This window comes from Adiantum capillus-veneris, chromosome 2 (assembly GCF_014529385.1).
Source record: "Adiantum capillus-veneris isolate H3 chromosome 2, ASM1452938v2, whole genome shotgun sequence".
In the NCBI taxonomy this organism is placed as follows: domain Eukaryota; kingdom Viridiplantae; phylum Streptophyta; class Polypodiopsida; order Polypodiales; family Pteridaceae; genus Adiantum; species Adiantum capillus-veneris.
Window position 1 is genome coordinate 132037348 of NC_140932.1, and position 11578 is coordinate 132048925.

At 42.3% G+C, this 11578-nt stretch overlaps 1 protein-coding gene across 5 annotated transcripts in view; it reads right to left on the reverse strand.

The window, feature by feature from the left end:
- LOC147463648 (uncharacterized) overlaps window positions 1-2664 on the reverse strand; it is a 66386-nt gene extending 63722 nt beyond the window's left edge. For all 5 annotated transcript variants that reach the window (XM_086489915.1, XM_086489933.1, XM_086489927.1 and 2 more), the window contains exon 1: window positions 2507-2664. The gene's annotated coding sequence lies outside the window, so the exon portion shown is untranslated. The remainder of the gene's footprint in view (window positions 1-2506) is intronic.
- Window positions 2665-11578: the final 8914 nt, after the last annotated feature.

Below are 11578 nucleotides of genomic sequence, written 5' to 3' on the forward strand. Positions count from 1 at the left end.
TGAGTCGTGACATATATATATATATATATATATATATATATATATATATATATATAGTAAAGTTCAACGGTTTTGAAGTTTCAGTTCGTGTCTTGAGTGCTTGGCCAAAAATTTCGCATATTTATGATCCTTGGATTACTAAAGCATCTGTTGGGCACAAGCGTCAACCTGCTGTTGTCGCTCCATCTCCATCCTTTCATACTCAATAGGTAGAGACGGCCCGTAGTCTTCCGAAGATGGACGATGTCCGTTGGAATCTTCATTATTTTCTCCCAAACCAGAGTGGCCGAGTGCCACACTTTCCTCCTGGAGGGATTATTCGACTAAATACATGTGTTGTGAGTAAAGAGATCGGATCCTTCTTAGGAGAAGAATTGATTGAGCTCTGATACCACTGTAACAAACTTGGGCACTCCAAGTTAGGAATCTACCACAACACACGAGAGCAAACTGAAAGAATTGCACCAAACTGAGAGAGACGACACGTAGTTCCGCGCTTAGAGAGCATTGATACGCTCCCATAACTTTGCTCCCGCAAGGTCCTTTGGCTTGTGAAAGTTGCTCGAGACAAAACCTCCAAGCGCGTAGACCGTCATCATGGAAGCTTTCCAAATGGCATAGTTGTCTCCATTCGATTGCCGATCGGAGGGAAAAGTAGGAAGGGTAGGTATCTTGATTGGCTAATTACCTACACCCGAGTAGAACTAGGACCAATCTCCCCACTCCTCGTTGACAGTTGGTTCACCACCGCCGGTCTCATCCTCATGATGTACTTCGTCATCACGGGCTGAACTTGTTTCAGAGTCATCACTCTTCTCCATTGTGTTGGAGAACTTAGGCATGTAATAAGGCTAGTCGAGGTAGAAGAGAACATCTGCCCAGTACAGCCAAAATCAGTCCCAAAAGAGTGAAAAACATAGAAAAAACACCAAACCATCTCTTTCATCGCAGAAAATCAACACCAAAAACTCGCACAAATCATCGATCCGATTCAAGAGCATGCCGTGGCTCTAGTACCATGTCAAAGGTGCAACGGAAAGGGTGAATCAGGTGATGAACTTGTCTGCAATTGCGCGTACCGCCCACCAAACGGGGGGGGGGTCCCGCCTCATGCCAGCCTACTAGGTGAGCAACACCGTGAGGTGCACCGCCATGAACAGGTACCTCTACCTCAAGTATGACCGGTCACTTGGGCCCATCGAACGGGGTCCCATAAGTTGATGGGACCTTCTCTTTAAAAATAGGCCACTCGTCAAAACTTTGCGAGTTGGTAAAACTTCTTCTGCCGCTTCTAGGGTTAGGCCCCTCGGCCCATATCTGCAAGTTGGCTCCGTTCTTCGGTGGCTTGACACGTCAGCAGTTTGTGACATGGGGTGCCCAAGTCTATTATAGGAGTGTTGTATAAGCATTAGTTTTTAACTCACAAGTTTTTACTGAGTTTTTAAACGAGTTCACACTTATTTTAATAAGTGAGTGGCTACCCACTTACTAATAAAGCAAAATTAAATAGGGCCTCTCCCCTTGCTGGCTGAAAAGGGTAGATGATCAACGACCTCTCTCTCTCTCCTCTCTATAGAATGCTACCGCCAATCTTTTTCTCTCTCCTCTCTCTATTTCAACCGGTCCCCCATCTACTATTGCTCTCAAATAAAGCACAAATCCCCTCTCCTATTTTGCCACCCCTCGAGGCCTATAAAAGCAACAATGGCCCCCCTACTCATACCAGTTGTGCCAGGTGCTAGGACAAGGAGACTCTGTCACTTAAACAAAACTAGAGAAACAAACCATTATTAACTTAAAAATACTTTAAGAAAAGGCATAAGCAAAATAAGTTACTTGAATAAAACTTGAAACAAGCACTCAAGAAGAAAGTAACGACTTCGACAAATCGGCTAAGAGCATCTATAAACTCATGGCCCCCTCTCAAGAGTGAACTACTGCATGCATTCCATGCACCATGTCTTGCAGCCGGGAAGCCCTATGATAAATCCACTCAACAAATGCATTGCATACCTCACAGCAAATCCTAGTGAATCTAAAAATACCTAATGAGATAGCTGTGCAGATCTTGCTTTGCAGAGTTTCACACCTACACAACACTCTCACAAGCACTCAATATTTATCTGTCGCATACCATGCTGAACAGATAAGCATAACACTTTGTTGCCATCCCCAAGGGCAGTCTCCACCATGATCATTACATAGGCTGCGCTCTGTGGAACTAATTTCATCTCTGTTGCATGAAATGGGAAACTCCTGAATGGGCAGACATGAAGATGTCTCCTTGTGGTGTTGTTGCATCAGGATCTAACTTTTCATGTAGAGCTTGCTCTATCTCGGAGTTTACTTCCAACCTACATATTTCGACTACATACTCCGACGAATAGACTCTGGGAAACAACATCTTCTCACTACGAAAAGCAGGGTCTGAGAGCACCATACAAAGACGCAACAGAAATTGTTCCCGATAACAAAATGTCAAAGAGGAGATGAGCAGTAGCCGTACCTGGAGCAGTTGAAGAAGCGTGCGATGGACAACGCAGAGCTTGTGTGCCGGCTTCCTCTTTCTCGCTGTGACCTGCTTGAGCTGCGAGGGTTCTACTTAAGTCTGTTGAGAGGTTTATGCTGGGCTCACTGAACCGCAAGAAAGTTAACCACCTACGCCAAAAAAAAAATACTCTTCACTTCTGGTTTATTGGCACTGCCGTTAAGGCTGTGTCTAAGGGGAGGAAATTTGTCCCCGTGGCCATAGGAGCTTTGGCCAATGACGATTTGCCATGGAGGGTTTTTTTTTTAAGGTGGAAGACATGCTATTTCGGTTGGGGCTTGTGGGCGTCAAGACTGAGAGTTGCAGTTTCTGCATTGTTTTCGCTCAGTGCTATTTCGGTTGGGGCTTGTGGGCGTTAAGATTGAGAGTTGGGGTTTTTGCACTGTTTTCGCGCAGCATCCCAGAGCAAAAGGTGTTCTCAACTGTCGTGGGTGTGCTCTCTCTCTCTCTCTCTCTCTCTCTCTCTCTCTCTCTCTCTCTCTCTCTCTCTCTCTCTCTCTCTCTCTCTGGGCAATGCCCTCGTCTACTTTAGACGACCTTGTTTGATGTAGTTTCAATGGCATTAAGTTATATTTTTATTTTATTTTATTTTTTAGCAAAACTCACAATTGTGAGTGAATTATATTGATCAACCTAAAAAATTACAAGGTCTTGTCATGCTCATGTTGAGCCATGACATCATACAGGGACCAAAATCACAACAGCTATCAGGGCAACAAAGTCCATTGTCATGTTCTTCTGATATATTTTAATTACCAATGGCTAGTATTTTCCCCGTCCTTGGCATGCCAACTGCTGACAACAAGGCACAAGTAATCCTAGACCAATCCTCCGAGTGTTGCTTGCGCCCGAGTGTCCATATTAGCACTTTGCTTTTTTGTATAATTTCTTCGAAGCTTGCTACCTCGAAACCTCCTTCAAACACACGACAGTTCCTTGTCTACCATACATTATGTAAGAAGAAGTATCGGACGATTTGAGTGTTGATGAGGAGGGCAGGACTACCTGAATTCTTCCCTCCAAGGAATAGATCAGTCTTGAAGAAACCAATTTTCCATGTTCTTTGGACCCACTTGCATATTTTCCCTGCTAGGCCTTTGATAGTTAGGCAATCCATAAAGAGGTGGGCTAGATCTTCACTAGCGAGCCTGCACCCCAAGCATCGATCTAACCCAATACCTCTCTCCTGAATTTTCACCTCTGTCGGTAGAGCACCCCAGATTACCTTCCATAAAAATACCTTCATGTGTTGCGGAATCTTTGGCTTCCAAATGTTCTCTATTACTTGCTCCCACCTTTCCTCCGGCCATTGTTTTTTCCATATCTTGTTAAGGGGGCTAGACCAATTCTTCTTATGCATCATTGTATGATAAATGTCTTTAGGATGGGGTTTCCATAAGAGACTGCTTCCGGGCCATTTCCAGGCATTGCAGTCCAACTCCGAGTCACAAATCGGCATCACTATATTGTCAAGCTCTTTCATCACTTTGTGGACAAGCAAGACCTCCAAGCTATTAAGTTGGTATTGGGCAACCAGAAGATCAATGGCATTAAGTTATATTTTAACAAGGTTGCTTCTTTCCTCAAGGAAGAGACTTCTTCTTGAACCTCAAACACTTGAACGTTTACTATATCTTTGCCAGGTGGCATAAGAAGAGGGATTGGAGGGTGATTGGAGGCCAAGGCAAAGAAAGAAAGAGAGGGAGGCCTTGACGTGGAGAGTCCGGAGCAAGAAAAGGTCTCTCTCTCTCTCTCTCTCTCTCTCTCTCTCTCTCTCTCTCTCTCTCTCTCTCTCAAGGGGAGCTCCCTCTCTCCCCCCTGCATAGGACGGGCCACTCGTTTAACTAATAACTAACTATCTAGCATACCTTTTAGAGAGTCAAAGGAGCGTGAAATGTAATCTCTCATGGACTCATTTGTCTTCTCTATCTCCAAATCTCAACAAGAAATCCAATTTCTATATGATAGAGGGAAACTTCAAGTCCACATGGTTGTGTTTAGTTGTAGCCACGATGGAGTCAAAGCCTTCCTACGTCACAATGCTAGTTCCAGCGTCGAGCATAATACCGCTCACTTTGAAAGCATTAGTTGCCCACTCCTCTATCTTCCCTCAGCTCAACAGTGTTGGCACCCACAACTCTCTCGAGCAAACACCCACAACTCAAGAGAAAACACGGTGCAACATCCCTCTTCCTCATCTCTGTCCTCTTGAACTCGGAGGAGACCTCCCTATAAGACCCCCACAAGTGTCTGCGTCTAATCTACTTTCTCTCCCCTGTCATAGTTACCTTTGCATTCTCTTGCAGGTATGATGCATTTTGAGAGAGAGAGAGAGAGAGAGAGATTGACTAACTATTGTACATCGTTTGTGGTGTGTGTTGCAGGGCTTGGTACATGTAACTAAATGTGGGTTATTCTCTCTCTCTCTCTCTCTCTCTCTCTCTCAAAAAACGTAGCCGTTTTTTGACCTAGTAGACAGCAATCCACTCTTTTGATCATAACTTCTTCATCCGAACTCCGATTTGGGTGATCTATAGCCTCAATCGAAGAGCACGAAGTCCTCTACGCATTGATGTAAAGACAGAAATTTTCAGAGTTATGGAAGGCGTTTCTGTAGCAGCATTTCTGAAGTGAACAGGTTCAACAAAATTGATTCTCATCTCCTATTTTACATACAATGTCTTCCGGCACTCGCAAGGGTTCTTCTTATTCAACAAGGTCCACAACCATTGTGGAAAATGATCCAAAATCTCCTAAGTGTGGAGATAGCAACACAACCACCCAACCAACGACATCGGAAACCATGATCATGGCGTACTTGGTATCATTGCAAGAGACCGTAAACAAACAAGGCGAAGACTTACGAGCACTTGCAATGGAGAATGGCACACTAAGGGTACTTGTGGTTGAGAATGAGAATCTCAAGAGGACACTTGAGATGCAAACAACACGTTTGATGCAACTTGAAGAGGAAGTCAAGGAATGTAAACGCTCTCTTGTGGACTTGAATGCTTTGAAGGAGCGGATGAGCAAAGTAGAGCATGACCATGTATTGAAAGAGGAGAAATTTGACACTATGAGCCGGGATGTATGCGACATGAAAAATGTATGCACAAACAAGTCTTGGGCTGATGTATGTGGTAGCAATGTGGTTTCTAATTCCTCACTCATGCAAGCTATGGTTCAAACAAAGAATGTTGAGAATGTGGATGTGGAGGAGTTGAAGGAACGGGAGCGACGTTCCAAGAACATTGTTATTCGTGGAATTCCCGAAGAGAAGTTAGAGACACCTCCTTCTCTTGCCATTGTTATTGAAGATTTCTTCAAAACCCACTTTGGCATGTCCGGAGTTATGGTTTATGGAGCACATAGAGTGGGGAAGCAAGGAGCTCCTCGCTCGGGAGAACGGCCAATTGTATGCACCATGCCGGATGAGACCAAGCGAAAGATTATCCTTGATAATAGTTGGATCTATTTGAGGGATACAAAATGTTTTGTATGTGAAGATCGCACTATTAAGCAACAAAATATCCGTCGCAAGGCATATGAGGAAAGAATAATAAAAACAAAGAGATCTCTCATGAAAAAAATGTGCCCAAGGAGGAGGAAAGTCTCTCAAGCAAATAGGGATGCGTGACCTATGAGACTGAGTTACAATTGAAAATATGCTTTTGGAATTGTAATGGATACCCATGGAATGCGGGGGTTGGCATTGATGAACTAACAAGCAAAGCCGATGTTGTACTTCTTGTTGAAACTTGGGAGCATGATACACAAAGGATTAACGGCTTGGAGGATTACAATGTACATTCATTGATGTGGTCAAAGAATCTCAAGCAACGAAGAGGACAAGGAGGGTTGGCATGTATGGTTAAGAAAGGATTGGAAGATTTTGTATCAATTGTGAAAGATGACAAGTACAAACGTTATGTATGGTTGAAAATTATGACACCAAAAAGAGCACCCATTTTTGTAGCCGGTTGCTACATTCCTCATCATGATTCTCCCTTTTATGCTTGCATGGATAGAGATCAACCATTTTCTGATTTGGAAGAGGACATTGCTTATTTCAAAGGTGAAGGTGATGTTATTGTATCTGGGGATATGAATGCTCGCACAAAAACATTGCAACATGATACTCAATAATTTGATATGCCATACATTTCAAGGGAGTTGGAGGAAGTTCACTTGTATGATCGTACTTCAATGGATGAGAAAGAGCCGGATCACTATGGAAAGTTACTTTTACACATGTGTAATAGCACGGGTATGCTCATTGCCAATGGTGTATCTTTGTGGAGTGGAACCAATGGATTTACATGTAGGAGACATAATGGGGATAGTGTGATTGACTATATGCTACTCTCTGAAGCCATCATGTATCGCATAAAGAGTTTTATGTTTGGTCAATGGACCCCGGAATCCGACCATCGCACCTTATGTATTGACCTTTCATGTGGAGAAGCAACTAAGCATGATAATCTCAGCCAAAGGAAAGAGAAGTTATCACTATGTATGGATTTCAAACGGGCACCAATGTACATTGAAATGGTTGAGCAAAAATTATGGATGACAAAGCTTCAATGTGATGCACCATTGGAAACTAAATGGGAAGCTTTCAAGAAAGCTATTTGTTCTTGTGCGGAAGAATGCTTTGCCATAAAGCATCTCCATGGTATCAACAAAGATAGATCACGCAAAAGGTGGTTTGATAAAGAATGTCAAGATGCTCGAAAGTCCTTGATAAAGCTTGATGCAACTATGGACAAAGACAACTATCAAATTCATTTGCATACATACAAGGCATTGATTCAAAAGAAGAGAAGAAGATGGGAAGTAAAGCAACAAGAATTTCAAGTCCAGGAAAAGGCACATGCATGTGGAAGATTTTGGAGAAACTTGAGAGGCAAGCGGGTTGAGAATTTTGGTAACTTGAGTCTAGTGGATATGTACACACATTGTAGGCAATTATATGAGCAAGCAAATACTGAAAAAATGCCATTTTATGGTTCACTCCCATGTATGTCGTCTTTTTTTACTATTGAGGATGTATGCGGTGGGCTTGAAAAGTTGGCCACTCGCAAAGCGGGAGATCTTCAAGGTATCAAGCCGGAGATGATCAAATGGACGGGAGATTTTACCCATGAGTGGATGTGTGATATGTTCAACCTTGCACTTCAACATGGTATGCCTTATGATTGGAGTACTAATTGGGTTAAGCCTTTGCATAAAGGAGGGGATGTAAAGAATGTAAGCAACTACTGGACTATAATGATTGGGTCTCTTATGGCAAGTTTGTTGGGTGCATAATGGAGATGAAATTGAGTGATTGGGCTGAAGAGAATGACAAGCGTGCAAAGGGACAAGCGGGTTTTCGTCGATGCCATAGCACCATTGATCATCTTGTCACTCTTCGTGTTCTCATGGAGGAAAGTCGGTTGAAAGGCAAGCGATTGTATTGTTGTTTTGTGGACTTTAAAAAAGCCTTTGATATGATTCCACGTAACAATTTGTGGAGAAGGATGGAAGAACTCCAAGTGCCAAGTGAGTTTATGCTTGCGGTTTCTCGAATCTATGAGAAGGTGATTTGTCAATTGCGCATGGGAAGAGAAATTTCAGAAATTTTTGTAAGCACTATTGGGGTTAAACAAGGATGTCCATTGTCACCAACTCTCTTTGGTCTATGCATCGATCAATTGGAACAAATGGTACTTGACTTTATGCAAGAAGAAAGCATTGAAGAGGTCACTATTTGCAATACGGTAATCATGCTTTTGTTGTATGCGGATGATGTAGTGCTTCTAGCACACACTTTAGAAGATGCACAAAAGCTTATGGTTGTCCTTGAGAACATTTGCTTGCATAATGGGCTGATTGTAAATGAATCCAAAACAAAGGTTATGCTTGTGAAAACCAACCATAAGGAGAAGCCATGCATTGTGTACAACAACGAGACACTTGAAGTTGTTGAGAGCTTTAAGTACCTTGGCCTTGAGGTTCCATCCAATCACAAGTGGCATGAATGTGCTATGCGTCGTTTGGAAGCGGGAAAGAGAGCATATTATGCATTTGAGAACATGTGTAATGCGGAAAACATCAAGTGTTGGGTTCTCAAGAAGTATCTTTTTGATGCATTGGTGACACCGGTTCTTCTTTATGGAGTTGAAGTGTGGGGCGGGAGCATCTCAAAGTCTACTTGGAAAGAGTTTGAGAATGTCCAAAAGCGTTTTCTTACAAACTTTCTCCAAGTTAAGACACAAACACCATATATGCTCCTACTTCTTGAATCGGGATCTCTTCCAATTGAGGTTATGGGCATGGAAAGGGTTGTGGAGTACATGATAAAGATGCGTCAAAACCCCTCACATCGACTTCCTACAATTGCATGGGAAGCAAGCAAAAAAGTTCAAAAGACGCATAAAAGCAAGATCTTGAGCACGGGATGGATGCAAGACATAAAGAAGTGGTTTGGGAGATGGGATGCATTACACTTGCTACATGATGCTTCAATTGACTCTCAAGTGAATGAAGCTTTTCTACAACGCCAATGTATTACGGCTTGGGAGAAATCCGGTGCGTCACGCTTCATACATTACACCACCTATATTGCCCCCAACTACAAAACCATGTTCTTCGCTGAGAGAGGAAACCGTACTCACACTTACATGCTTGAGCCTATTCCCTTGTCCGCGATACGCACTATCGCAGCAATTCGGCTTAGCTCCCATTTCCTTCGATGCGAGATAGGGCGTTGGGGCAATGGAGAAGAGTCAAATCGATTGTGCACATTATGCTCACTGCAAGTTCGAGAGTCTGAGTACCACACACTACTAGAGTGCTCAGCTTTTGATCACATCCGAACTTGCTTCTCTCACATTTTCAGCCATAACTTAGACCTACACACTTTCCTCTCCGAGCCAAAGTGTGGGCTCTCCATTGCGACTCTCATCACTACAATTTTGGAGCATCGAGAGTCACTCATCAGCCATACACATACTACATCACATGTAACTTTGGTCCCATAGATCATATTTGACCTCCGAGGACGATAATAAAATCTATCTATCTATCTATCTCTCTCTCTCTCTATCTATCTCTCTAATTAGCTCCTTATGAAGGAGTCTCCATGTTACTGTCGTTATACCACCTAGGGGAAACTTTTCATCTTTAGACCCATTTATATGTGTGTATCCTTTGAGTCAATGTGGTGGTTCTTGATTGCCTTATATACACTTTTCTCGATTTGTTGGCCAATCGTATCGTAGTACTAAGCAACCCAAGGCATCTCTTTAATATTCCTTCTCTCTTTGCTCCGAATTAGGAGTTTTGGATTTTAGTGATGGTGAGTTAAACGATTGAGACTTAATACAATATCGAATACTCTACAGGTGAGGGATATTGTTGTCTTCCCATGGTGGGCTGCATAGGGCCAAGTAGCCCTAAAAAGAGGACTACATCAAGGCAGTAAGGTCTAAACAACTGCTTGAAGTGAAATTCAAGAGGAAGGGGTAGAGAGAAGTGTTTCTTGCGTTGCAATCATTATACTTCTTTTCTAAACTAAATATAAAACCTTGGAAAATCTTTGGACATGTTCTAACATGTAGTGTACTTTGTAGATTCTTTGTGCTTTTGGTTGTCTTTTGATGGAATTTTTTAATCTTTTTCTATGCTTGGTGACCTATGATTGTTGTAGGCAAAGAGAGAGATAGAGCAAGAGATAGGCCTCACAAATTTACAAGGCGGGTTTATGTAACGTAGTGTGAGTATAATCGATTCACCATAGCTTGAACATAATCAACATAAGAGATTCATAACATAATCACATAACCATAAGAAGAAACTTAGAGAGAGAGAGAGAGAGAGAGAGAGAGAGTATTAGAGAAAGAGAAACGACACAGTATAGAGGGTCAAAATGCCCCCCCCCCCCCCCCCCCCCCCCCTCCCTCTCTCCTCCATTGGGCTTCTTGCCCATAATGTGGCCTTTTCATTGTGCCAACATAATGGTTTTCTCTGACCAAGCCAACAATTTTGGCTTTCTTTGATCAAAAACATATATTCATAGAGTCCTCTCTTTAAAGAAACATCTTCTTCCTTCTTCGACATCTCTTCTTTTTCCTACAAAAACACACAAAACTCTTCAAAAACATGTGTAAGCATTGTCAGTTTTGTGGTGGTTCGTGACTACGCGTTGGTTAGCTAAATCCTCAAATTTGAGTGCTTAAATCAATATTTTTTGACGTTTTCGACCATAGGAAAGTGTTCCTAGACCATAGGGCGACCTTTTTGGATAGTTTTGTTACAGTTTTCAGGAGCTTCATCATGTTGGATCGTGATTTTGGTACCTTGTCGGATTGCGACCGGACTTGGTAGGATAGTGCCCCTAGGTGTCTTAGACTTCCTCCTAAAGTTTCATTGCATTTCGTCTTCGTTTGAGTGCCAAAATGGGGCTTTTCAACTTCTTGAGATCCAAGTCCAAAAATAAGTGAAAATCTAAGATTCACGAAGTGTAGGTATACAACTAACCAAATTTCATGTTCAGATGTGGTCAAACATGGATTGCGATCCATGTCCCCCTTAATCATCTGGAGCTGAGGTTTGACCACTAGGTTGCTGATACCATTTCGAACAAATTTCCCAAAAGACACCATAGCAAAAAACGAAAAAAAGTTGGTCAAAAGTGTCAAACATAGAAACTAGTCAAAAATCATAGGGTAGACACAAAAACTTACTTTTGACTAACCAAAAGTTGTCCAAATCCAAAAATAAGCGGTGGTGTAGACTACTGACACTGCAAGTAATCAGCAGGCCAAATTTGGTGTCCAGATCTAATGGAACATGGATCGCGATCCATGTACCCCATCAAGATTTTTGGCTGAGATTTAAGTAGTAGGTAGCTGAGACATAGACAAACACTTTTGCCAAAAGAAGCATTGCCAAAGAATTTGAAAAAAAGTGGTTAAAAGAGCCAAAAACAAAACATTGTCAAAAATTGTCACAAGAGATTCAAGATTTAACGTTTGGTTGGTCAAA